Source organism: Rhea americana, unplaced genomic scaffold, assembly GCF_003343005.1.
Source record: "Rhea americana isolate MKP2758 unplaced genomic scaffold, rheAme1 scaffold_169, whole genome shotgun sequence".
Taxonomy (NCBI): domain Eukaryota; kingdom Metazoa; phylum Chordata; class Aves; order Rheiformes; family Rheidae; genus Rhea; species Rhea americana.
The window spans coordinates 663,828-690,371 of record NW_028185805.1 but is presented as its reverse complement, the minus strand read 5'-3'; the positions used below and the strand labels follow the sequence as shown (position 1 = coordinate 690,371).

At 40.0% G+C, this 26,544-nt stretch overlaps 1 long non-coding RNA gene across 1 annotated transcript in view; it reads right to left on the bottom strand.

Annotated features, from left to right (window-relative positions):
* LOC146598188 (uncharacterized) overlaps positions 1 to 26,320 on the bottom strand; it is a 178,002-nt gene extending 151,682 nt beyond the window's left edge. Inside the window, exon 1 of the long non-coding RNA XR_014895307.1 lies at positions 26,114 to 26,320. This is a non-coding gene — a long non-coding RNA (uncharacterized LOC146598188). The remainder of the gene's footprint in view (positions 1 to 26,113) is intronic.
* Positions 26,321 to 26,544: the final 224 nt, after the last annotated feature.

Sequence of the window (26,544 nt, the reverse complement as noted above, 5' to 3'; positions counted from 1 at the left end):
CCCCCCCCCAAGTCAGGATCATTCTGAAAAAGCTCAGTACAGCATATCTACACCACCTTCCCTTCCCTGAAATGCCTCCCTCACTTCTATATTTCAAAAAGCAAAGATACAGGAGGAGAATGCTAATAGGCACCCAAGGCAGAGAGAGGGTTAATGAGACTTGTAGTGAGGYGTCCTCATTAGGTGTGAAGCCATCTTACTAGAGAGTGATATCGATTAGGAGAGGAAAGTGAGGCACTGTGCAGCATCATCTCCGACTTTCAGAGAATCCCCATCCAATCATGGTAAGAGAGAGAKAAAGAAAAAGGGAGGTAGATCTAATTAGTTACTACGGCAGAAGAGGCATGACTGTTGCAACCTGTCATGGACTCTTTCGCARCAAGGATTTGTGGCTCTGATGTAACATGCTTTTAATTGTTCATGATGCACAGCACTTTGCGTTGACCGTAACTCTGCTTCCACCAACATTTTTCTGACAGGGAGAGAAGAAATTCAGCCAGGCAGTCAAGCCGTGCCACATMAAATGGTGAGTATTTCCATATTCAGCCATGGGAAGGAGGATTGCCTCATTAAGGCACAGACCAAATGGGCAGAAAATTGAGACTGTCCTTTCACCCAGCTCAGCAAGCTGCATCACTACACCGTGTCAGAGGGGAAGGGACAGAGGAGACAGATCCGAGTGGTGGYAGCACCCCAAACTGGCACCAGCAGAGGTAGCACTCGCTCTCTGTCAAACGGCAGAGCAATAGATTGCCCCCCATCATGGCTGTATCCCTCTCCCTGTCACCACATGCCCAAGTTCATTTATTGCAACCCATTTTCAACAGTTTTGTTGAAAGACTGTTGTGCCACTGCTCCCCATGCCGATTTCAGCATGGAGGAACTCCACACCTGAATTYGGTATTTCAACAACTCAGACAAGGGATCGCTGTTATTTTTATACGCTGTGTTTTGCATTACATACAGCATTTGCCATAACCTCAGCTACGCTAATTACTTTAAAGCCAAAACTAGATAGAAGAAACTATGTAAAACGAAGGCGTCAGCKTGGTATCTAAAAAGCCTTTAGATGTGCATTAAGTGAAACAACTGTCCTACATGGCTCCACCCACCTCCCCCTTCCCCAAGAGGAGTTTTGAAAGAAACTTTTCACACATTTAGCTAACAAAACAATTCAAAAAGTGTACTTTCTGAAGGGCATGAGTATTTGTATTTATATTAGCAAAGGCAGCACTCAGTATGAAAGTTATTATTTTTCCACGATCTCAAAAGGGCATTTCATCAGTGTAGCTTGCAAATACATACTTACTGTAAAGAATAAATCAAAGTGCTCTTACCTGCAGTTGTATATAATATAATTTGAGATAGAGTGCTATGTCTGGAGCATGAGCAACATACTTGAACTGGTTAAAAATATACTGTTAAACATGAGAGACTGGGAAGGACCTCAGAAAGTGGCAGGGATATGACAGAGRAAAGCACCAGCTAACTCTGATGAGGGATGAAGATGAGTTCAGCAGCATGCTAGAGAAAAGCAGAAAAAATAATAAAATAAATAAATAATCATTCTCAGAAGTTGCCAGTGTGAGCTCAGGGCCTCATGTGCAGGTCTGTAGTTGACTGATTAGAGCACAGCAGTCTTCCACTGATCAACATGTATGCATACACACATTTCAACCATTCTCCTTCAAAAGGTTAGTGAGCTGAGACTGCATATATCCGCAAGTGTTTACCTAAAGAATAGACTACTAACCTCTCCTCAATTTTGCTCTGAAAAGAGCTTAGTGTGAGATTTTAAAGAATTTTACAACTTTAGTACAAGCTGAAAGTGAGATACACAGGCTAAGCAAACATCTACACCTTTTTTACAGGCAGGTAATCAGCATCAGTTAAAGGGTAGGCTCAAGGCCATACCAAGAAGTCTACAGGATCCCACATCTTCCATGTCCCTGCTTCTACCACCAGTCTAAACCTATTTCTCATGCTGATAGTTGGATTGACAAAGAACAAAGCACATACCAAAAATAAGGAAAAGAGCTAACTAAACACGGGAGATCTGGACAGGGAGCCTGTCACTTGCTGAATTACCATAGAGCTTATTATTGCTGCTGCATTATGTTCAGTTATTTCAATAATTTAACAGTAGCTCAAACAGAGTTGCTGGCTCCAGACAAAACATGGCACTTTGAACAAGTAATCAGGAAAGAAATGAAGCCAGATGGACCAGCTGATTGACACGATTTACTAATACATCATTAGTAGGAATAATAATAATATTACTGCAATTACTATTATTAGCACTGAAAAAGAAAGCCATCAGCATCATGGTATCCTGACACACTTTTGATGATACACCTTGGTTCATACAAAATCACTCAAGAAACTGGTGGAAATCTACTGCTACACACTGCACCAAAAATAATTACTGACAGCAACATACTTGAGATCACAGTAGACTAAGACAGAGGTGTTTGACCACTACCACTACCAGAAATCCATATTAAAANAAGCAAGTGCAATGGTTTACCATCAGAAAAGTTGGTCTTTATTCACAGAAACAGAAATTTTGGAAGATTTTGAAATGAATTTACCCATTTAATTCTGGGCAAACAGAATGGTGTAGGATGATTCTAGCAGGATTTGTTCACTATTCATGAGCAGTTTCTAATCTGGATTTAGAGTTTAGCATGTAGAATGTGCCACTTCTCACAGTAAACTGCAGATTTAACAGAATTACACTTTGCTAATTCTGCAGACAGAGCTTTAATAGGACTTTCCAGCTCACACATTTAACTTAACCCCTTGCTCCCCAACTAAGCAGTAATGGCAATGACAAAAATCCTTTTAAGAAGCAGACGGCCTTCCTGTCCCACTTGAGGCAGCTGACCATGAATTTCCTTTTTTTTTTTTTTTTTGCAGTTTCTTTTAGAGTGTGCTCTTCTCACATTTGTAACTGATAACACATAGGGTTTTTTTCCTTGTTTCATTTATTTTTTGCCTTTCTTCTACCATCCTAGTTTAACTTTATTTAGACTGCTTCAGCCTTCATGTTAACCATTTAAAAAACAAATCAACAAAACTTAAGTAGTATGAATGGGGGAGGATACCTAAAAATCACTGTTCTGGGGAGCTTTCAAGGAAGTAAGGTAGGGAAGAAGTATGCATACACTTACTGTTTCTCCCATTGAATTGAATTTCTCAGATAATCCAGTTGAGTGCTGCTTGATACAAATGGAAAGAATCTCATTATCTTAATGGACACCAAAGCTGGCTGCTGGAATAGCAGTGAACTGGTAAAGGGTAGCAGAAGAAAGCATATGCACACGCACACAGCAAGATACTTTTCTGCAGAACAGAATAAGACATGTACACTCTTAATCAGTATTAGAACTCAAGGAATGGAAATTTGTTGCTTAGAATAAAAAAAGAAAATTTGTTTTAAGAYGGGTTTGAGAGTGAGAGAGGTAATACATACTTTTGTCAGTGATACAATAGATTTTCAGAAGTCAGTTGAGCAATTCTCATACTCAGGACAGCATTTGCCTCGGACAATACTAATAGTTGTTTATTTAAAGCTGTAGTTATGGTCACCCCTAAATATACTACACTAGAACTGGGGGACAATTTCATGACAATCAAACTATACACACAGTCAGAGTTTATTTCATTATGTTAGTCTGTTTAGGTCAGTAACACATAAATTTAATTTACAGATTATAAATAGCAATTCATCAGCCTAGCTATTTGATTTTTAAGCCAGGATTTCAAGATGACAAAAGGCCTTTGATGARTATCTTAAAAAAGGTTCATGGTCACAAAAGATGAGAAGCAAACACGGGTAGCAACTGAAGCACTGGCTAGTAGTGGCACCAAATTTAGCTCTGCWCAATCCAGTCCCACCCAGGAAACCACACAAAGATCTCAAACCAGCTGGTGTGCTCCACACCCGATTGCTTTGGGGAGTCTACATACACGAAAAGCTAAGCTGCGCTAACAGCTAAGTTTGGTGGAATGTATGCATCTGTGCTCTGCACTTTGACTTTCTTGATGCATGAGCCAAGCACTAGAGTTCAGCACAAGGGCTTGCTCATTCCTGTGCCAGCATGACATGGCCTGCAAATAATGAGCACTCTTCATCTTGGCCAGGAGCAACAGAATTGGCWAGCAGCCTCTGGGACCAGCTATATGCCGCAAAGTTCAGTAGTTGGAGAGATGTGCTCAAGCATTTCTCTGAAATGTCAGTCTTACCAGCAAAACTATGAGGATGCAGAGAGCCTGTCGGCAGTGGCATCTGGCCAACAGCACCCAAATGACATGACGCAAGATGTCAGACACAAGCACTGATTAAATTTCACGCTACAGTAGAAACAGTTCTTTGCAGGGATAAGGCCTTGTCCTAAGAGCATGCCGAGACTCCAAACTGAAGAGAATGACAGCCATTCCCATGCTGTTCTGTATTTCTGTGCCAGGAGCAATGAAGTATCAAAGATGACGTTGAGTGGCAGAAACAAAGCACACAAGCCTTGCTATTTATGGTAAATTAAGTGAAACATGTACTAGTCCAATTCTCAGCAATCTTCTAAAAAAGCTTAACACAAGTATGTTTCTGTTCTTGCTAATGAGACCACAGATACTGAGATACTTGTCACTCAGACAGTGGCCTTTGTTCCACAGTCCATCTAATGCTTTGTAGCACTATATGATAAGAACCATATTTACATTAATGGTAGCATATTAAATAGTGCCAGAAAATGTTCCCAGGCATTGGAACTTGATTGATGAAATTATTCAATTTTTAGAGCTGTCTCTGGCATGGTTTTGACCCATGYCAGTTATCACTCTCCCAAACAATTCCCAGGCATGATTTGGGAGTCAGCTCAGGCTGAGAACTGCTCCCAGCAGGCAGTTTGCATGTAATCACCTGTTTTGAAGACTAAGATAATTTAATAGCATGGATGCAAGCTGTTTCATCCCAGATGGCCTCAGGGAACAGCCTTGAGTACATTCCGTTTGTCAAAATAGAAAGAGTCTATCTTACAGGCAAGTTGCACAACTGTGGAGTGCATGCAAGTCTGATGCATGGTAAATGCCACAGTGGGACTTCATCAGTGAGAGAGAAGCTTAACAGTGTATGTACTCACGTGAGATGAAGTTGTTGGAGCTTCTGGAGCACTACGTTCTACAGCAGCACTCAAGCCCTTGCTTACAGGTACTCTGGAGGTCAACGTACAATTTTTCGAAAATCTTAGAAGAACAAAGTGTTACAGAGTACTAACAAAACAGATGAGCCCAATGAATTCAGAAGACTTTGTCTCTCACAAAGACAGGAAATTCCACAAGCATTTTCAGTGTATTTCATGTTGCTATCATTGTTACAGCTGCTGAATGGGGCAAGGAACCTGCTGACAACGGATATGGAAAATGCCAAGGTATTTGATGCCTTCTTTGCCTTAGTCTGTACTGGTAAKACCAACCTTCAGGAACCACAGGTCCCCAAGACCAGTGGAAATGTCTGGAGCAAGGAAGACAACTTAACCTCAGTGGAAGAAGATCAAATCAGAAATATTTGAACAGCCTTGACAAAAGCCCATGGGTCCTGATGGCATGCAACCACAAATGCTGAGTTCGTTGGCCAATGTCATTGCCAAACCACTCTCAATTATCTTTGAAAGGTCATCATGATCGGAGAAGGTTGCTGAGGACCAGAGAAAGCAAATATCACTCCTATCTTCACAAAGGGTAAGGAGGAAGACTTGGGGAACTGTAGGTCAGTCCACCACCCCAGGAAGGTGATGAAGCAAATCCCCCTGGAAACGGTTTCCAAATGCATGACAGATGAGGCAGCCACTGRGAGCAGTCAGTATGGATTTACAAAGGGAAAATAGCGTTGGGACTGTTGAGCCTGGAGAAGAGAAGACAGAGAGAGTGTTATCAATGCCTGTAAAATACCYGAAGAGACAGTGTAAAGAGGATGGGGCTAGACTCTTTTCAGTGGTGCCCAGTGACAGGACAAGAAGCAACAGGCACAAACTGAAACATAGGCAATTCCACCTGAATCTAAGGAAAAACTTTTTTTACTGTGAGGGTGACTGAGGACTAGAACAGGAAGCCCAGGTTGTGGCATCCCTTCCCTTGGGAATATTGAGCCATCTGGGTAAGGCCCTGGGTAGCATGCTCTAGGTGACCCTGCTTAAGAGTTGGACTAGATGACCTATAAAGGTCTCTTCCAACCTCAGCTGTTCTGTGATTTTGTGAAATCATGCTTGACCAACGTTTTACAATGAAATGACTGGCTAGAAGGATGAGGGGGAAGTAATGGATGTTGTTTAGCTCAACTGCAATCAGGCTTCAATGCTGTTTGTTATAACACCTTCATAGATAAATTGAAGCAGTATGAGGTAGATAAGTAGATTTAAAACTGGCTGGACTGCTGAGCTCAAAGAGTTGTAAAAAGAAGCACAAAGGCCATTTGGAGTTTAACCACTAGTCATACACCCCAGGCCAATATAAGGGCCTTTTCAGTTTAACATCTTCATAAATGTTCCATTAATAGTGGGACAAAGAGGACCTTCTGCAAGTTTGCAGATGATATAAAACTGGGATAAGTTGCTGATATACCAGATGATTGTGCTGCCATGAAGAGGAACATTGACAAGCTGGAAAAATGAGCAGAGAGAAACCTCAAGAAGTTCAAAAAAAGGAAATGAAAAGTTCTGCACCTGGAGAATAACCTCATGGCTATGAGCCAACTGGCCCAGAAAAATTCCTGGGGGTCCTGATGGTGAACATGAGCCAGCTATGTGCCCTTGCAGCAAGGAAATTGCTAGCAGGTCGACAGGTGTGATCCTTCCCCTCTACTCAGCCCTGGTACACATCTGGAGTGCTAGRTACAGCTCTGGGCTCCCAAGAATAAGAGAGACATAGACACACTGAAGTGACTCCAGCAAATGACTAMAAAGGTGATTAAGGAAATGGAGCATCTCCCATACAAGATGAGGCTGAGAGAGCTGGGAGTGTTCAGCCTGGAGAGAAGAGTAAGGGGAATCTGATCAGTGTGTACAAATATCTGACAGGGTGTGTAAAGATATACTCAGACTCTTCTCCCAGTAACAGGAGAGGCAATGGGCACAAACTGAAACACMGGAAGTTCCATCCGAGCATCAGAAAACACTTTTTTACTGTGAGGACAGCTGAGCAACCTGTAACAAGTTGCCCAGAGAGTTTTTGGAGCCTCTGTCCTTGGAGATATTCAAAATCCTACTGATCAAGGCCCTAAGCAACCTGCTGTAGCCAATCTTGTTTTAAGTAGGGGTGATTGAAGTGAGTGATCTCAAGAGGTCCCTGTCTACCTCAGCACTTGCGTGATTTACTCTTAGAAGAATCTCAATATGGGCAGTCAGGGAATAGTCTGGAGCTAACCAGTTGCTGAATGTCAAAACAGAAGCTCAGTTCATCATATCCCTGCTCACCATTACAACAGCATTTAGCTGAGAGTAGGCGGATCTGCAACTTCTTGTAGCAGGCAGATCTTGAAGTCATGGAAGCATCTGAAAATTTTGCTGACAAGATGAAGACCCTCAAACTCAGCATTCAGTTCTGTGAAGTGTTTGCAGCTGCTTCCAACCACGCTGAACAAAACAGATTTTCCATCAGTCTCGTGCAAGTGCAAGCAGCACTGTAACATGGCTTTAAACTCAGCAGAACTGCATGAGGAAGTAACAACTTTTCATTTTGCTTCTATCCTGCTTGATTGTTTATTCAGCTTTACTCAGAATTCATTGCAGTTCAGTTAATGTTAAGAGTTTTTCAGATGCTCCATCCTTCTAGTCCTGTGAGCCACCATTGCATTGGCGAGGCTCCTCTGAAGCTGATGCCTTTCTGAGTTCTATGAAGTGGACATGAAAAGTCCACAGCAACCTGCTTCTGGTCTGGACCTCTGTTGCATAACAGACAAGGGAAACATCAAGGCATAGACTGACCCAAAAACCTAAAGAAAGGGTTGCTAACTTGTTTGTTAGGTATTCTCCCAGTATTGCTCTACTGTTGAAAGCACTGGCTAAGACTGCCTGTGTTGAGTTGCTCTGCAGAGTCTCATACTCAGCTCTCTGGTGTTTGAACATTTTCTTGGAAAACAGTTGAGGAAACAAAAATGAATGGATTGGCACTCAAGCATACAGTGAGGACTCACATTAAAAACAAAAGTTTTAAGTAAACTGGAGAGAATTCCTGCTGGTTGAACTTCCATCTGTGCAAAATGGGAAGAGTTCATTTGTATATAATAAGTGTTTAGGCTCTGTTAGTTTTTTGATATATATGAAGATCTTAATATTTTTGTTTGTTCTTTTGTTTGTTCAAGAAGTCAAATAGTATCTCCTCCTGCTTTCCAGAAAAATCCTGATTATGCTACCAGGGCACAATCATAACTTTYAAGATTTGCATAGATCTCTCATTTCGCCTCCATTTTTTGCCTTTAACATGATGTTTGTGATTTGAGAGTGAGTGAGTATTGATGGGGCTGCTGAAAGTTTCTAAAGACTGCTGCAGGGAAGAAAACAAACAAACAACCAAAAAAACAGAGGAGCACTATTCTTAATGGCAGCTCAGAATCGCTTAGACTATGTATGGAGAAGCATGCTGGGATTACAACGTCAAGAGACACTTCTATTTCAGTTGCCATGACATCTGTTTCCTGATACTAGGGAACCCCCTGAGGACAGTACTATAGAAATGCCCAGCACTGCAATCACTTTGTAACCACACACATATATGTACAAACATGTGTGTTCTCTTTAACCCAAAGAACTATGAAATTTTGGAAAGGAGTGGACCAGTTTGTAGGAAAAAATGACTATGAACTGATAGTCTTGAAGGGCTTGAAAGAAAGGCAGAACCAAAAAAAGCTTCAGATGGAGGCAGTCAGCCATTTTGGTTTTAGCACTGGAATATCCATTGAGTAAAAAAAAAAAAAAAAAAAAAAAAAAAAAAAAAAAAAAAAAAAAAAAAAAGCTCTCTTTTAGGTTATTCTGCAGGAGCTAAGCTATTTTTATAATATTTTTATAAAGAATGATTTTACTATAAGTGCATAAGAGATTTCCTGTCTAAGGACATAAAGAGTGGTGAAATTCATAGTTGACTAAAACAGACAGAATTAGTGGGGAAATTCATTAAACTTTACAACTAGAGACAATATACACAACATGCCAAATATCAGCACACAACTGTTTGGAGGCTTTTGGCCATTGAATTTGAAAGTCAACAGGACACCAGTAGACTTTGTTTTACAGTGGTTCATTACAGTATAGTTTTTAGGTGACCCTCTCACAAAGTACCTGCTCTTCCAAGTACTGAGGAAAGTTTGACTGATTCCGTCAGGTACATTTGTGCTTTCCCCAACTTTTGTCTTGTGCAGCTTAAGGTGCTCAGGAGGAGGCAGAAGACGGGAACCAAAGAAATCTCCAAACTAAAAATAAAATAGACTCCAGCACCGCTGTAGTATCCTCTTCTGTTTGGCTTTGTTTTTTTAAAGACWAACAAAAAAGCTTTTACATATCCAGACACAGAGCACACAAAGCAAAAATTACATTTAAGTATTTGACTCGCAATTACCTGATTCTCAGAGATATTGAGTACATTAGTAGTCCAGCCAAACTCAGATGAAAGGTTTAGGTGTTGTATCTCTGAACCAGGCATTGAAAATTAAGAAAATGCACGCCTTGAGGTGCGCAGTAGGGGGCATTAGTCCTAATTGTTCACCTTTGATCACTGTAAATTTTTGCAACAGGATGTTGCATCCCTGGAAGCCAATGGTTTCTTTAGTGTCAAATGAAAACAAGGAGAAGTACAGAACCTTTACAAAACAGTACTCATCCTTGAAGTTCTACATAGTTACAGAATCACAGAATGTTTGAGGTTGGAAGGGACCTCTGGAGATCATCTAGTCCAACCTCCCTGCTCAGCAGGGTCACCTACAGCACATTAGACAGGGTTGCATCCAGGCAGGCCTTGAAGATCTCCAGAGAAGGAGACTCCACMACCTCTCTGGGCAACCTAGTCCAGTGCTCCGTCACTCTCACAGGGAAGAAATTCCCCCTCATGGTCAGGCGGAACTTCCTGTGCTTCAGTTTCTGCCCAYTGCCTCTTGTCCTGTCATACGGGACAACTGAAAAGAGTTTGTCCCTGTCCCCTTGACAGCCTCCCTTCAGGTGCTTGTACACATTGATAAGATCCCCCCTCAGTCTTCTCTTCCCCAGGCTGAAGAGGCCMAGCTCTCCCAGCCGTTCCTCACAGGACAGGTGCTCCAGCCCTCTGATCATCTTTGTAGCCCTACGCTGGACTCCCTCCAGTAGTTCCATGTCTCGTACTATGGAGTCCAGAACTGGATGCAGTAATCGAGATGTGGCCTCACCAGGGCTGAGTAGGGGGTCAGGATCACCTCCCTCAACCTGCTGGCAACAGTCTTCCCAATGAACCCCAGGGTACCACTAGGCTTTTTGGTTACAAGAGCACATTGTTACATGAGAAGCAGCAGCTCTGTATTTATTTCACAGTAATAGTCCAAGAATGAATTTTGTTGCAGGGCTTTGGAGAACCTAGCCTCACCAGGGACATTAACTTGATGAGAAACACCTTTAGTTTGCCTGCTAGATGGAACATTTTAAGGTATATGTAAGTAATAAAAAGTTAATGGATTAAGTCTTGCCTAGGGTGGAGAAAAACAGAACATTAGTCACTGAACCAGAAGCTGTACCTTCCTGATGAGTCATAAGTACAGAAGGGACATCAGGTGCCAATCTTCTTTTCTTACCTATCTTGAACATTTCCTGGTAATCCAAAGCACCTAATGCCATGATGTGAATTTCAACAGACATTTAAATTTCTGCTCCTCAGTGCACAGCAGGACAGCATTCATTGATACATTCACTTCCCCTTTCAGGATTCAACCTGAAATCAGTCCCTCACACCCAGAAATTCTGCTGCTTCTCTCCCATCCCATCCCCAACACCACACCCCATCCCAGCAGTCTGTGCAGAGCTGCCCAGCTGTTTACCACCGTGCTTCAACGCAAGAAACATTTAGCTCTACCAGGAAGCAGGCTCAGAGACATTAGGTACACTAAGCCACTGCAGAAAATGCAGGTCGCAAACACTTTAAAGTTCTCCTGTGAAAGACAAAGCACACAAATAAATGGGGATATCATAAGGTACGAGAGCCAGGCTAGCAGCTGAAAAAAGCAGGGAAGAAAGGAAATTAAAATGAGAGACTGAAGCACCAGTAAAACTGTCGTCACAACCAGAGGCAGGACCATTAATCTTTTCCAAGTTCATTTAGAGCAGATGTATTCCTAAATGTTATCTGTAGACCAAATATTTTGAGGCTGCCTAACCACAGGACACTTTTCCTGGCAACTACTAGAGTGCTGACTGGACTTGGCAACCCACAGTCTACAGGCAGTCACTTTAAGAAAAGTCCTCTGATATATTGGAAAGTTCGTGTCTCTTTGAACTACTCTGGCCCAGAGTTGTTGATTTTTCCCCCATGCCATGTGCCCTATCAATTGTTGGTGTGCTGTAGAATACTGTTTAATAAACACCATCATTTTCTTGGCAGAATACATCTTATATGCGATCGATCATAAGAGTCTAGGAAATAGAGCTCTAAGTACTTTATCAGCTTCCTGCCTTTCCTTTGAATGACATCGCATAGTCATTACAAAAAAAAAACACCCTAGGCATTAAAATGATTTATTTTAATCTAAACAGAGATTACTTTAATTAAACACACTTTATTCCCCTTGAAAGTGACAGAGTGTTCCCCTGAAGCCCTCTATCACTCTATTTATCAAACGATTTCAGAGGCAGCAGTGTGCTGCTCCTCCCAGACCACTTTGCCATGGAACTCCAGCCTTGCTCCAAAGAAGGGGAGGAAAGAAACTCTACAGTAAGAAAAGATAAACAGGCCAAACTGAACTCAGTGATGTCAGGGGACTTCTACCACCATTAATCACATCCTGAGTTTGTAACTGGCTACTAAGCAAATGTGCAAAGTTTGGATCAAGAATCAAATCTGCATTTCACTCTGACAAAACCTAGGAGCTAATGAAGCTAAGGGTTTTGTTCAGGCATATGAAGAGTCTGGTCACTTTTTTATGATTGCTCTGGAGCATTTGTAGTGACTGAAAGTCAATAAGGGCCAGGGGTGCTGTGTCAGGAGCCGGAAAGTTGGAGAGAGAGAAGGGTCTGGCCTTGAGAACGCTGCATAACAGAAAAATCATTGCAGAAGTATCAAAAAAGCAGTTTAAGGAGAGGTTGAGAAGGTGTGACTAGCAAAAGATGCATACAACTGCAAAGTAAGTTCAGTTTAAGCAAGAAACCATCAAGAAATAAAATAGTTTAAATCAGCAAGTACTAACATCCAATTCTCTTCTCAAGCACCGCATAAGAGATTGAGAGCAACATTACTGAAGTCTGTGGAAATGTCTCTGCATAAAACTAGTGCTCGATGTTGAAAACAGTTGGGACTGTATGAAAAGAGGAAGGGGGAAAAAGAGAACATGTGCATGTTTGCACCTTTCTTTGCACAACATAATCTCTTTTTTTTAAGTAACAAAATCCACTTCTAAAAAACAATCAAAATATTCAGTGTATTCCCTTTTTTGTCATCTCCACTCCATTTCAAGGATGGAGAGGGGCCTGTCAAATTACCACAAGAAAAAGTTGATTTACATTAGCATTAAACCAAAATATAACTAGAGATATTCATAAATCTCCTGAAATAATCCATTTCCCCTTCCTTCCAAACTCAACACTTTCAGTCTAATTTACAGACAAGTATCTGAAATGCATCCATACTATTATCAAATCAGTATGCCAGGTGACTGACATTCACCCTTCACTGAAAGTCTCTTGGAAAAGAAATTCATGAAAATTCTACCCCAGATGCCTGAGCTTTTAAATGACTAATAGAACAGAGTCTTTTCAGGCTCACCTTTCATTTGTTATTTACTCAGTAGTATTTACACACTGTTAAGGCAGGCTAAGCCATACAGAGGATAGACATACACAAATATAAGCGGAATTATAATGTGCTTTTTGCAAGATAACTATGATAGAAAACTACACTGTCTGTGTAGGAGAACCTCAGGATGAGTCACCATTCTGAAATGTTCACGCATTTTCTAAAATGATGGTAATTATCCTTCCTACTCAAGTAGAGGATATGCTTTTAATTGCCTTTGAACTATTTACTGCCACGTACTTTACTTCCAAGTATACCAGAAGACATTGTTAGAACAAGAGACTATTAGGCCTGCAGTACGTATCTAGGAAGACTTATGGGTACCCACAGATCCCGCTCTCAAACTAAGGTGGCAGATTTTGTCCCTTAGCTGTTTTAAGACACAAGAATAGAGACAAAGCTCTCCCCACTCAAACAGAAAGCAAAATACTACAAAAAACAAAAAAAGCAAGTTAGAGTAGCAGTAGCTTCTGGCAGGCAATGTAAATACATGAGAACCCCGATGAAGCTGTCTATCCAGCAGGAAACAAGTCTGCTTTAGACATTTTCATTGATCAAATTATTTATTTGCACTTATCAGTATTCAGGTGTGCTTATTATTTTTGCGCTTAGAGGGCTAATTAAACCCATACAAAGTCTCTAGTCACTCCTTTTCAGGGCTATGTCTTCCTTCAGACAAAACGTGACAATTTAACAAATAAAATCACTTTAGCCTAAAGAAAAGTTCACATCTTTGAGTGAAAAAGACTGATTTTTCCTGCATGTTACTCTCTGTTGAGGGAAAGGTCTAGACAAGGCCAGGCTTTGTGCCGTTGGATGTCATATAGTGAGAGGATACTATGTCCAGAAGAGGTTAATACTCCACCCCCTCCAGCTTCTACTTCCTCCCTTTTTAAAGGCCATAGACTCCCTGATTAAGTGCCTCACTTGCCTCCAGGCAAAAAAAAAGCATGAGCATGAGCAGGTAGCATGCAGGCAACATATTTTTGCTGTGGTCTTGGCCTGCAGAAACAGAGACCTCCTTATATCAGAGAGGGATATCGCAAAGGGTTGCACATGGATGGACAGGAAGTTAATCCCTACTGGACTAATAAAGCTGCAGCCTCATCCCCCAACTTTTCTGAATACTCAAAATATGCATCAAATTTGTTTCCAAAATCTTCCAAACTTTAGGTTCCTGCTCAGGTTGGAAAGCGAGGTTATATCTCTTTCCTCCCCTAGTAAAGGCAAACTGTKTGTCACCTGCTAATCAAAATACAGGCCCCTTTCCTGCTTTAAAGTTTCTTCTGCAACTTTTGTYAATTCATCTGTATTTTTTAAAACAGTCATTTTACTTGTGGTCACCAACAAACTATCTCATTAATCTTTACCTAAGGACACTTCACAGTTCCTCTCTTAAACCCCATGAGAAAAACTAGAGCCACTTGCAAATGGGGGACAGCAGCATCCCCTGGAGCAGTCCCAGGCTCCCCTGCAGATGAAATTTTGGGTTAAGAAAAGCACTTGGGGAAAGAGGAGAATCTCACTATATTTAGCACCTATTCCATTCCCAAAATAGAATAACATATGGAGAAAACAGCACAAGTCGATTGCTCCTGCAGTTTCACTGAGATACGAGGTCTTTCTCAGGAAACCTGTTAGCAGAAGAACGGAAGAAAGCCAGAGAGGGGGATTTGCTGGGAGATGTAAACATTTTCAGACTCAAGGAAGAGATTGTAGTGTATTTGTGGGTGCACTAGAAATACTGGTATTTAGTACCTGGTTATCTGAATAAGGTTCGTCACCCCCTATAACTTACTGTAAGTACCCCTCAAAGAGACATCTCTTCAGAGGTAAGATTACGAAGCTGCAATAATAAAAAAGTAATGTCCTGGCTTACTGAACATTAAATCATCTGTCATTGTGCAAAATGTATTCATCATCCAAAGGAAGAAATGACATATCCTTTAAGAAAAGGAGCAAGGAGGAAATGGGCAGTTTGGAAAGATTTTTCTCATAGAGGACTTCCATTTAGGCATGCTAATCACTGATTTTATTTTATTCTGTCATCACAGGAAGCTAATATACTACTATCACTCCAGTCTTTTGAAAAACATTTGCTCTCTGTTTTTGTGTTTCTGCTCCACTTTTAAATGAAATACTTTAGCAGCCCTCACTACATACAAGCAAGAGCTGTTGATACATCTCAGCCCAAGTCAGTGATTTGGCAAACCAAACACATAGCCTTCTTCAGCCAATCAATTCTGCAGACTCCTTCTACCACTAGGAGAATTCAATTAGGTAAATTCCTAATTGGTGCAAACTTTACATCATTGTTAGCAGCCTCCTATGATTAATTAGGCCAATAGCAGCAGCCTAAACTTCTTATTCCTCTTGAATTCCAAAGCACAAAGCTCATTACAGAGGCGGTGGGGTGAAAACTTTCATTAAGCAGTTCATTTTGTACCTCAAGTTACCRGGGCTTTAGTTCTAGCAGCTTTCTCTGGTCTGCTCTTCAGTTGTTCTGAAAGGCATTTGAATACCCTACCCCCAAATTTAGAGGCCCAAGGCAGGTGGCCAAAGATAGAACATGTCACTGTTGTGCACTTTAGCCTTAGAGTGGATTTTGCTTGCCAAAACTGARGTTGGGAAACAAGGAATGACGAAAAAAAATTGCCTGAAAGGTAAAGCAACAAGATTTGTGTTAAGGCAATACGTATAACTCTGCATAAACAGTGACCTGTGCCAGAATAAATAAGTAACACCCATACATGTGCATTTTACTGAAAACATACAACATTCAAAATAACATGGGGAAGGAGCGCAGTCCTGCCTACGATGTTTATAGCATATGGAGCTTTCTGGACGTGAGGTCTGATGACGCAAAAGAACCAAACAGATAGAACCCATTCCAAGCAGTAAGCAGGGAAATAGGAGAAACAGATCTTCAAATATTTTAAAGCGTGTAAAAATTCAAGTTTTAGGCTAGGAATGCTTTAAAATACTTTATGGATGAAATTTTCATCATGATAGTGCTGCCTGAAAGGATTTCCATTTTGAGAAACAACTGTAAAAGAGCATTAAGCAGGATGGAAAGAAGGCTATGATATAYAGCACATTAATGCTCCCACAAAACCCTAGCTAGAAGACAGAGATAGAGCTGGTTTTATCTAAGAAGATAGGTTAGCTTCTATGGGTTTTATGCAGCACAAACTTCCTTGAACGTAACAAAGCAACTGCAAAAAGTTACAAGCATAGAACTTGCTCTTTCAAATGCCCAAAGTCATGCTGCTAACATGAGGCCATTACTTAACTTGTTCTAGACCTTCCCAAAGGCATTTAAGGAAGGAATAAATATATCAAGGTCTGGCTCATAATATTACTTAATTTTTTGTAAATTTTCATCAAATGTGTAAGATTAAAATACTAATTTTTATAAAAGGTAGCCATTTTAACTAAAGTGTACATGTAGTATTTTTCAAGCCTAAAAAACAACCCAAAAAGGAAGCTTAGTCATATAGCTGAGATCCTAGTTTGACCTGTGGCTTCCCGTTTTCTTCTCAAATCAATGACTGTGCTCTGATAAACCTGGAACAAAGACTCCAGTTTTGACCCCTGTCTGCCAGATGGGAGAATGTCAGATAAAACTATAAGCACAGAGTCTAAAAAGAATCACATCTCAGATATATTTCATTCATTAAATGCTCTTGATTATTGTTCAACATCCTTTGCTCGAAATTCCAAAGAGGAAAAACTCTCTCTTTTCACATGATTCCCTTTGATCCGAGAACAAATTCCTTATTACAGCCTATTGCTTAATCAGTGCAATAAAAAGAGTTTTTACACATGAAAAAGTTGTGCAATACAGAAGTTAAAACACATAATTATTGTGCTTTTGAAGGACACTGTCCTTAATGCCTGCTAGCACATACCTTCTTACTGGCTCAGACTTTGTGACAAATGTGAGCAAGCCTGTATTTAGTAGCAGCTTTTGCATTTGCTGAGGGGAAGTGGGAGAATACCAGGGGTGAGGCCAGTCTTTAATTCAGAACAGATACATAGCAAATAGCAGAGTTCTAGCAGGCAGCATTTACTGCCTGGTATCTAAACTACTGTTACTACTTTCTAAACCACCATTACAGAAAACCCTGGACTTGCTGAAACTGTGAAGTGGAAGGGACTCATAGATGTCTACTCGACCCCTACTAACTGCAGCCTATTGTCACATTGACTCCTATTTATCTGCTTAATTTAGTTTGAATTTGAGAGGGCTTTAAAGTTATTGCTATAAAGCCAAATTTAACCTCACTAAGAATATAAAATTGTAGGAGCTACGGTGCAATTCAATTGCTCAGATTGCCTAATATTATTTTACAATGTTTTTAAATATGATACATTTTGCCTAAGGGACATGCTAACCAGAAATGCCTTAAATTACTGCAATTTGAAAGGAAACTATAACTTTGTACTTAGTATGTCTCTTTTATAACAAATATGCTTTTACATTCAAAGGCATAAAGGTAGCTGCTTAAACAGGTCACCCTATAACCGTAACAAGTGGGACTACACAGAGTTACAGTGTCTAGTAAATTTATTGATAAATACACATAGATCTGAATTTGACACATGGCAAGCCACATATGGCTTTATGAAYCAAATTTGATTTAAAGAAAGAATTATTCAGACCAAACAGCTTTTTCCTAGAGAATACTATAAAGTACTGAGTCACAGAATTTAAAATGTTTTGAAGAAACATATTAAGTCTCTSAACATTTCTACTGAAAAAAAATCAAAACATTTTCTTTTAGAATATACAAATATTTCAAATAACTTTCTAATCAGTCACAAAGACATCTATACAGATTGCTTCCAGGAGATCAAAAGTAAGCACTTAAAAGATATTCAGACTTCCACATTTGTTTCCAGTACCTGAATTGGGACATTTTAAATTTCTCAAGAGGTGGAAGTTATATTTTGAATCTATGTCTGTCTAATAGCCTAAACCACATGAAAGCTCATCTCACAGAAGAGAATAATGACTTTTAAACAGAGTTGTTTGGAATAATAAGAGCACGAAGTACAAACTGATCCAAGCTCTTTTAAAACGCTGAAAGTTCTTAGATTTGGGTGCTTTGTTTGAGCACTTACACATCCAAGACTACAGAAACTTCACATCTGCAGATAGTTTCACAATGTATTGCACAAATAAAAAACTATAGTGCTTACATTTTGATTTAACACATCCCAAAGTTTCAACGTGAGTCCATTTTCATTCTWTATTCATTACAACAGACTTGTAGTACAGTAAAATACAGGCATAGRCCTTTCTTCACGATCTTCATGATTAACTATAAAGGTGACAAGATCTAGATACTGGTTTCCTTACACTATAAACCAAACAGAGAAAAGCTGATGCACATTCACCCATAACTAAAGTCAAGGAAGTCAAATGTCAGATTAGGTGTCAAAGTTCTCAGCACTATGATGCCTATTACTTGTATTCCATAAGGGGCTTTATTTTGTTCTTACAAAAAAAAAAAAAAAAAAAAAAAAAGAGAGAGAGAGAGAGAGAGAAGAAATTTGTTCCTGTTTCTTTTGATCTTGTTCCAGTTGGAACCACAGAAAATACTGGTCTGAAAAATCTGTTTTTAAAGTCCTATGTTTCTGCTGAAATGGAACAGAGACAGAAAGCAGCATAAGGCAAAAATAATCTGGAAGTTGGATACCTACCACAGTTGCAGCAAGAGTCAGAAAAGTTCAATTTCGATTATCACTAGAGATCATCATTCTCACTTACCAGATTTCCACAGATAATGTGCAACATTAAGGTAGTAAAAAAATCTGGTATAAGGATGCAGCAACTATGTAAACCATCTGCTGCTTAAAATGTCAGCTGAGAGAATGACTATGGACATATGGGGATACCAGCAGTGAATCATCCCTTTAAGGGTAAGGCAAGCTCTGGTCAAATCAAAGTTTGAAAACAAAATCAGGCTAGGCAAGGGACTGGAAGCTACCATTTGGCTAGGGGAGCAGTAGGCAACTGCTGCAGGTTTTGGGTGTCCTAAAGGCTCATCCAGGAGTGTCTGCTCTCTCCATGGACAGCCAGGCTCCTGGGACATCGCTTGCTCCAGTTCAACCATATCCTCCCCATCAACAGAGAATCACAAGGAAAAATACAGGAACTGAGCACACCAGCAAAGAAACTCAAGGCCCATATTAAAAACAGTAAAAGTGAAAATAATTAAAAGTTAGAAAAGGGAAACAAAGGGGGATTTTTATTCAGACTTTAAAGTTCCACTTCTGTTTCCAAAATGAACGGGGAGCTGGATCAATTCCTTTAGCTTTAATTTATCCTTTCAGCTTTATCTGATAATGCCTACAAGAATTTTCACGGTTGTCTGTATTCCAACAGAACGTGCTGGAATGGAGTCAACCAAATGAGCCACTTAGGCTGATATTTTGCCTCCAGATGGCAAAAATAATTCTCAGTAAAGTGTATGACACTGGACACCTTTCCATATGGAAATGATTTTTTGCTGCACTTATTTAGCAACCAGATTGTAAGCTGGTAGGTTGAAACAACATCAACAAAACAGCTATAGGATCTGGGGGATGTTGTTAGGTTTAAATAACAAAACAAACTGCGCACACACATAAAACAGGTTGCTGTTATTAAAACACACAAGTTCCTCAAAGTAGGACCCAATCAGTGCCTCCCACAGACTCTCCTAAGTTTCACCTGTGCAAATGGAAGCAAATATTGAATGAGATATTGCCTTACATCATTTAATATAGCTTAAATCTAGAAAAAAAAAAAAAACACTTACAATGAACTGGAATTTCCAATGTGTTATACTTTATACAGACATTTTCCCTAGTGACTGCTTAGTAGGAAACCCTAGAAGCATCTTATATTACTTTCATTTTAATTTAAGTGCCAATATTGCCCAGGGATTTTTTTTTGCCTTATTCTGCAGAATTTCCTTCTGCAGAGCATCCCATGGAATTGCATTCCTTTTGCATTTGTAGATGAAACCATCTCTTTTCAGTCATTTCATATTTGTCACCTTTTCACCAGGAGCCCCTATTCTTTATTACTGGAACAAACAAACATTATGTTACTGGAAAAAGCAAATACTACTACTATTACTACTACTGCTATTTTTTCATTTCCTTTGTTRGAGGGAAACCTTAACAGAGAAGTCTAGAGGATTTTTTTATGCTGTTAAGGAACCAGATCAAAACCAGCTATCAGGAACTGCGGCAGACTTTAGGACATTCACTCCTACAGGGGCCTGATCAAAAAAACATGTGCCTATGCTCACCATTAGCCACGAAAGTCATGTTTTCAGTACAACGCACTTACTCATCCACAACAAGAGGTTTGGTATATGCTCTAGTACTGTGCCAACTGACCTAAACTTAAGGACACAGTAGAAGACTTCTGAGGATTCCCAAGTCTATTAGACAAGAACACCTCCAGTTCCTGGTGGGAACATCAACTAGCAAGACACCTGTTTTTACTGAGACTCGGTAATGCCAGGAAAAAAAAAGGAAAAAAAATGTACAAAACATCCAAGGTTATTCTATGTTATACCCATTTAATTTGCACTATCTCGGCTGCAGAGACCAGATGGATATAGCACAAATGAAAGCTATCAGTTATGGGCAACTTTTGCTGTGTCCAAGAGCGATTTGCCCCTCTCAATCTCTACAGATTATGAAGGTATGAAGGAAAACTATTATAAGAATCAAGCCCATGATTCAAGCAGCTATCGTCTCTCATCAGGGACACAGAGTGCCACTGTACTGCTGCATATCCATCTGTACCATATTGGCTGCTTCTCTAGAAGGAGGCTCTATTGCAGAAGCAAGGATTTGTTCACAGAGGAGCATGCTTCCCCTCCTCCTTCCTCCTGCTATTTTAACTCTCCTCCAGATTTCTTTTCCATTATGCAAGGCAAATAGATTTAAATGAGAGGATCAAACTGAAACAAGGAAGATATAGCCATTTGAGATATATTACTTTATCACAAACCAGATTTTGGATTTGAATTGTTTCATTACCAGAAAAACTGTGTTGCCTCTTTATCACTACGCATACGGATCTGCCCAGTTCTTCACATTTAAGTTCTTGTTTTGCTTTCAATTCTCATCCTATTGGATTCCCTTTGCCCCTTTTCTCTCACCATAAATTTTCTGGGTCCTCCCTTTCAGTCATTCAAGTCAGGTTTTACTTTTCCCTGGAGTACACTCTCACAGTTTCTAGTGTTTTAGGATCAGCAGCTCTGCACTAGTTTCTTTATCCACATCACATATCCCGACACTAGACTCTGAGGGCTACAGCACTGACATCTCGCCCAGATGTGAGTGTAGCATCCACTGTCTTGGCCCAAATCAGTTGTGGGACTGCATACCTCCAGAATTAAATCACATACTTCTATAGCCTGCTCTGAACAACCCAATTATTAAACCAGGTTCTGACAGACCTCGGTCTTCTGGAGGTGAGGCCCAAGATGGGATTTGCCATAGATTCACCTAAGTTTTTCAACACAGAAGATCTGGAAATCTTGTAAAACTGTGGGATATCTTTGGGGAGATCAGTGTAGGTACCAGTCAGGTCACAAGTGTCTGAAGAATGAGCTTAGTCATTCTACTATTTCCGCTCCCTACAAAGGGCTTGTTTTCTTTTCTTCCTGGCTTCCCACAAGAACAAAACCAATAGAACATAGACTGTTGCAGATTCTCAAAGATGCTGATAGAAAATCTAATTCCTTTTTTATTAATCCACTAAGCAGGATGGATTATTTAAAGCATTCACTCAGTTTTAATTAAATACTTTTTAAGAGATTATTTGTTACCAAAGATTGGTATCATCAGCTCTGAGACAGTACTAACAAATTGTAGCCATTGTGTCCTTTCCTTCCAACAAACAAAAGTCATCCTTATTCAGATTTACATATTTGCATTACGATTGTACTTAAGACTCTCACCAGAGTCAGCTGTGCTAAACTACTGAAATGAATACTACAACTGGACCATTGCCCTAAGGAAATAAATTTTAAGCAGATAACATGAAAAATATACTTACAAACTAGAGATTGCAGATTTTCCACGGAGATTCATGCAGATGTCCGTAGTACAGCTTTGCACCTCCCAAGGGCATATTCACACTATTTAACTTAAGCATTTAAGTGAGGAGGCTAGTTTAATAGAATCAGGTTTTCAACTGAAGTAATTAAAGATACCTTTGGGAGCCTAAATAGGTAACTGAGGTTCTGGATACCCACAGTTAGACATGAATATCCCCCATGTATTTACAAACCTTTCCACAGGTTTAAAATTAAGCTTACTACCACACTTCTAAGAGCAGGAGGGGGATATTGCTATATTCAAAATCTTGTTTATGGAAAAAGAAAAAACACAGCCTATAATGCCAAGAGTTTATGTTAGTACAATCAAAGTCTTAAAAGTCTAAGCATTATTAGTCCAGAACTAATTGTTCCAGAAAAAGAAAAAATAATAATACGTTTAGAATACAGAAAAAGCCTCAATAATAGTAATAATACAGCTAAAATTGTTATACAAAAATTTGTTAGGTTTCTACCCTTTTTCCTGGTGGTTTGCTTAGCCTTCAGTTGCTCCTCTGAGTCCTCCATTTGATGCTTTCACCTTTGTGGTGGTGGGTTTTACAGCAAGTCATCAACACCTGCAGTTCTTTGCCAGGAGGAATATGATGTTCATGTTAGTAGTTTCTTCTTCTTCACTATAGAATCCACTTGGGGCCATTCTTACATGTTTGCCAGTAGGCTTTTATATCTTTGCTCTTTCTTCATCCATCTGCAGCTACTCATCACATCCAAATTTACTATATATGGTGCCTTTTATGTATATTAGGTACTATTTGTTCTTTTTGTTGCCCCTAAAAGCAGTTTTGCCCTGCTCCATATTTGCATTTCTTTAACAAATCATTGCTGAGTTGTTTACAGCCATGGGGTCTCTAGCACCAAGAACCATCTCTTATCATCGTATGCTTGTACTGCAGTATGCCACATCCCAGGTCTCCAATTCTCCAGGCCACTTCTCTACACGACATCATTATGTTAGAGTCATAAATACCTCATTCCATACAGAATAGCTGCTTGTTACTGCTATCTATACAAAACTATGGTTGTACCGTATTAAGATAACAAAAGTAAAATAAATTAGTGATAGACACCTGGTCAATTAGAGAAATTGCTATCACAGTTAAACTAAGTAAAACAAAACTGCCAGCAGCTCGAGAAAGTTCAGACAGAGCAAGCCTGACAAGCCTCTGTGTTGAGGCCTTGCAAATTCAGTACATTGCCTGTTATTAGCAATGTTAACACTGTACAACAGAGCCATAAGGTTACAATTCACTAAAATTTAAAGCTGTCTCATCCAATAGATTACTAAGCCTCTTATGACTTTAATAAGTAGTTTCTTCAATGCAAACATAAAAAGGAATGAATTTCATAGGTTATTCCAGGACCGAAAACATTTAGCAATTTTGCACTCATGCTACAGAATGTAGCCATTCAGGAAAGGAAGATGAAGGTGGCTTGTATCAGTAGTTCTACAATTTCCCCCACGCCCCTAGTTTTCCTCCAACGTCACAAGTAAGAGAGTCTTTAATATATATAATAGCAATTCCAACAGTCCTCCAACTCACAATTCTTTAGTGATTCAACTTCACACACTGCCGTGGAAGGCTCCATAGACAAGAGTTTGAGTATTATGCAGCTTGAAACATTAACAGTTCCACTGTTCAAACTTTACCAGGATGCCTGATCTCTCTGCTCCCAGCAGCTCTGAGAAAGGCAACASGGGCAAGTAATGGCTACATTTACACTCTAGAAATATATGCTTGCTAAATTAACATTTTACTTTAAATCAAAAAGCAGCATCTGAACTGAGCTGATCCAGCCACCACAACAGAGAAAGAGAAGGATAAATATCTGGCAAGAGCTGCCCAGAAATAAATGCCAAAATCAGGTCGGCAGAACCCACGAGAAGGGAATTCACAGGCTCCTAATTCAGTCAAAAATTAACTGGTACTGCCGAGACACATGAACTGAATGCATGGGTTTCTGGAAAGCCTGATGGAACAGAATACTGATAATTTAACTGGTGTTATACAAATGAAAAGATTAATATCACCACTGCCTTTCTATCTGGGAGGCTTCAAATATTAATGCCTTTTTCAGAAGCAATTTGATCAATATGATTTGTGTTAATGAAAGAAGAAATGAGTTAATCAAAACATTCACTTTAGGAAAAAAGTTTTCTAAGTGTTCAGATACTGAAGCCCAGCAAATACTCCCTCCTTTTTACAAAAAGACAAGCCCTATAGCAAAGCAAACCCTGCTAAACACAAGGAAAAGAGACTATGAATTCTGAGATATGCCGCAGCTTGGATAAGTCTTACAGTGAATTTCTTATCTGTGGAAGCCATATGACAAATCGTCCTACAACAAAACCTCATTGTGCCTTATTCATTTCCCTCTGACCCAAATCATACATTGCTCTTTGACTGATATGCTAATGATACAGGGGGAGGAGACTGTTGCTGCAACTGCAGCATCACATTAACTAAGATATAAGTAGCGACTCTGAAAGCAGATCTTTTCGCGTCCATTCAAAATTCTTACCAAGGTCCCTAGAGGGCACACACACAAAAGCATTGAATTTGTCCACTGTACCTCCAGCTCCCTTGAGGCTTTGCATTGGTAAGACAAATGGCTAATTCACTACAGCCAAACGTTGTGCATTTCATGATTAAACACAATCCTCTTTAGACTGGGCTTCATTTGTTTTCTCTGCAATGAAATATGTGCAGGTTTATATTTTTTCATTACTACATAAATACAAGCAGTTTATAAAATGCTGGGGGAATTATCAAAGCTGAATCTTTCATTCCTGCATGGAAATGTGTTATGGTCAATGTTTTTTTCCTACTGTCTGCTGCCATGCAGTTATTTAATGGCATTAGTTAACAGGCTTTAAATAATTTTAATAATTGCCAATGCTCCTTCCCTTAGGAATTCAGTTAAATCTAACCCCAGGTCTGTAGACATTAATAGGAAGAGTGAAATCTTGCTGTTTCATCTAGCTATTGTTATTAAGATTTATACAGTGTTAATTATCACTGGTCCCTTATTAGGCAATTTTCAGTAATGTAATCTCAGCATTAGCATAGTTAACAAGAAGCACCATTTACCATACTATGCTCTCAATCATAAATGCTCACTTGATGCCTGATAAAGAGCTTTAAGACATTTAACGCTGGGGCCAGCTGTATTGTTAGTTTGTTTTTCAGAAGAGTTGTCCATACAGTAGAGACTTTGTGCACAACATAATCTCTAAGTATTCTGATTCCTTAAATGTCTTGCCCGAGACTGTACAATATGATCAGCTTTCTTCATCACCTCTATTCCCAGTGTTACAATTAGAGCTTCTCAGCCAGKCCAGAGACATCATCTACATTCACATTTTTCAATTAAGAGTTCCCCTGTAGAACGGAGCTCTGCTGCACTGATGGAGAAGCAAAATCATCAGTTCCCTTAGCTGAAACCTTATCAGTTTACAAGCACACACACACAGGCCTCCCTCCTTACTGTCCAGAATGACATCCACCCACCATCGCCRCCACCGTCCGCCCTTGCCAGCCCTTCACACCATCAGCTCTCACTTCAGCAGTCTCTGTGTAACAGCCAGCAAAGACAAAGGAAGTGCTAAATTTATCCCCCACTGATATAGGTAGCAGCCCTTGCTGTCCGTACTAGAAGCTGGAACAGATTTCTGAAATTGCTAATCCACACACATCAGAGTTTACCCTCCCCCCCCCCCCAAAAAAAAAAAGTGTTTCTGATTTAAACCTCTGCCACACATAGCATCTATTCCATGCCTGATGGTGCCAAATAGCTCAGAGTGCCGAGCTACAGCATCTCAGACTACCATGAAGCAAGAGTCTAAGCCGTGAAGCAGACGGGAAGCATACGGGGAACATATCAACAGGATACACTTACTCTTCCCAGTTTTCTAAAACAGCCAACATTTGAATGACTCTGGTTGTTGGGCTCTTAGTATCTTTTACCTTCACGGGCAGAAGAGTGCARCTTCTAGCTGCTAGCTGAATCACTGCATGTCTTCCCCTTCGATTTTCGCCAGCTACTTCTCCAAGAACTTATAGGAGCAAGGMGATGCCTGGTCACTGCCTGATCATCCTGAAAGCCAGGGCTTTGTGTTTSATTTCTCCAGCTTCAGCACACCCTCCACTCTCTTCTGCTTTCCATCTTCAGATGTCCTGAGGGTAAAAATAAAAATAAAAATAAATCCCTTCTTCAGGACTGCCTAGTGTATTTTATAACAGGGTTTTTCACCATCCCCATCCAGTGGCATTTTGAGCCTCTATGCATACTGAGGAAAATATAAGTTCTCTCTAAACCCTCCATTTGCTTTTGCCTGAGCCATCTCTCTGGAACACTATAGTAACTCATCTAGCTCTCCATCTAGTCCCTCTATCCA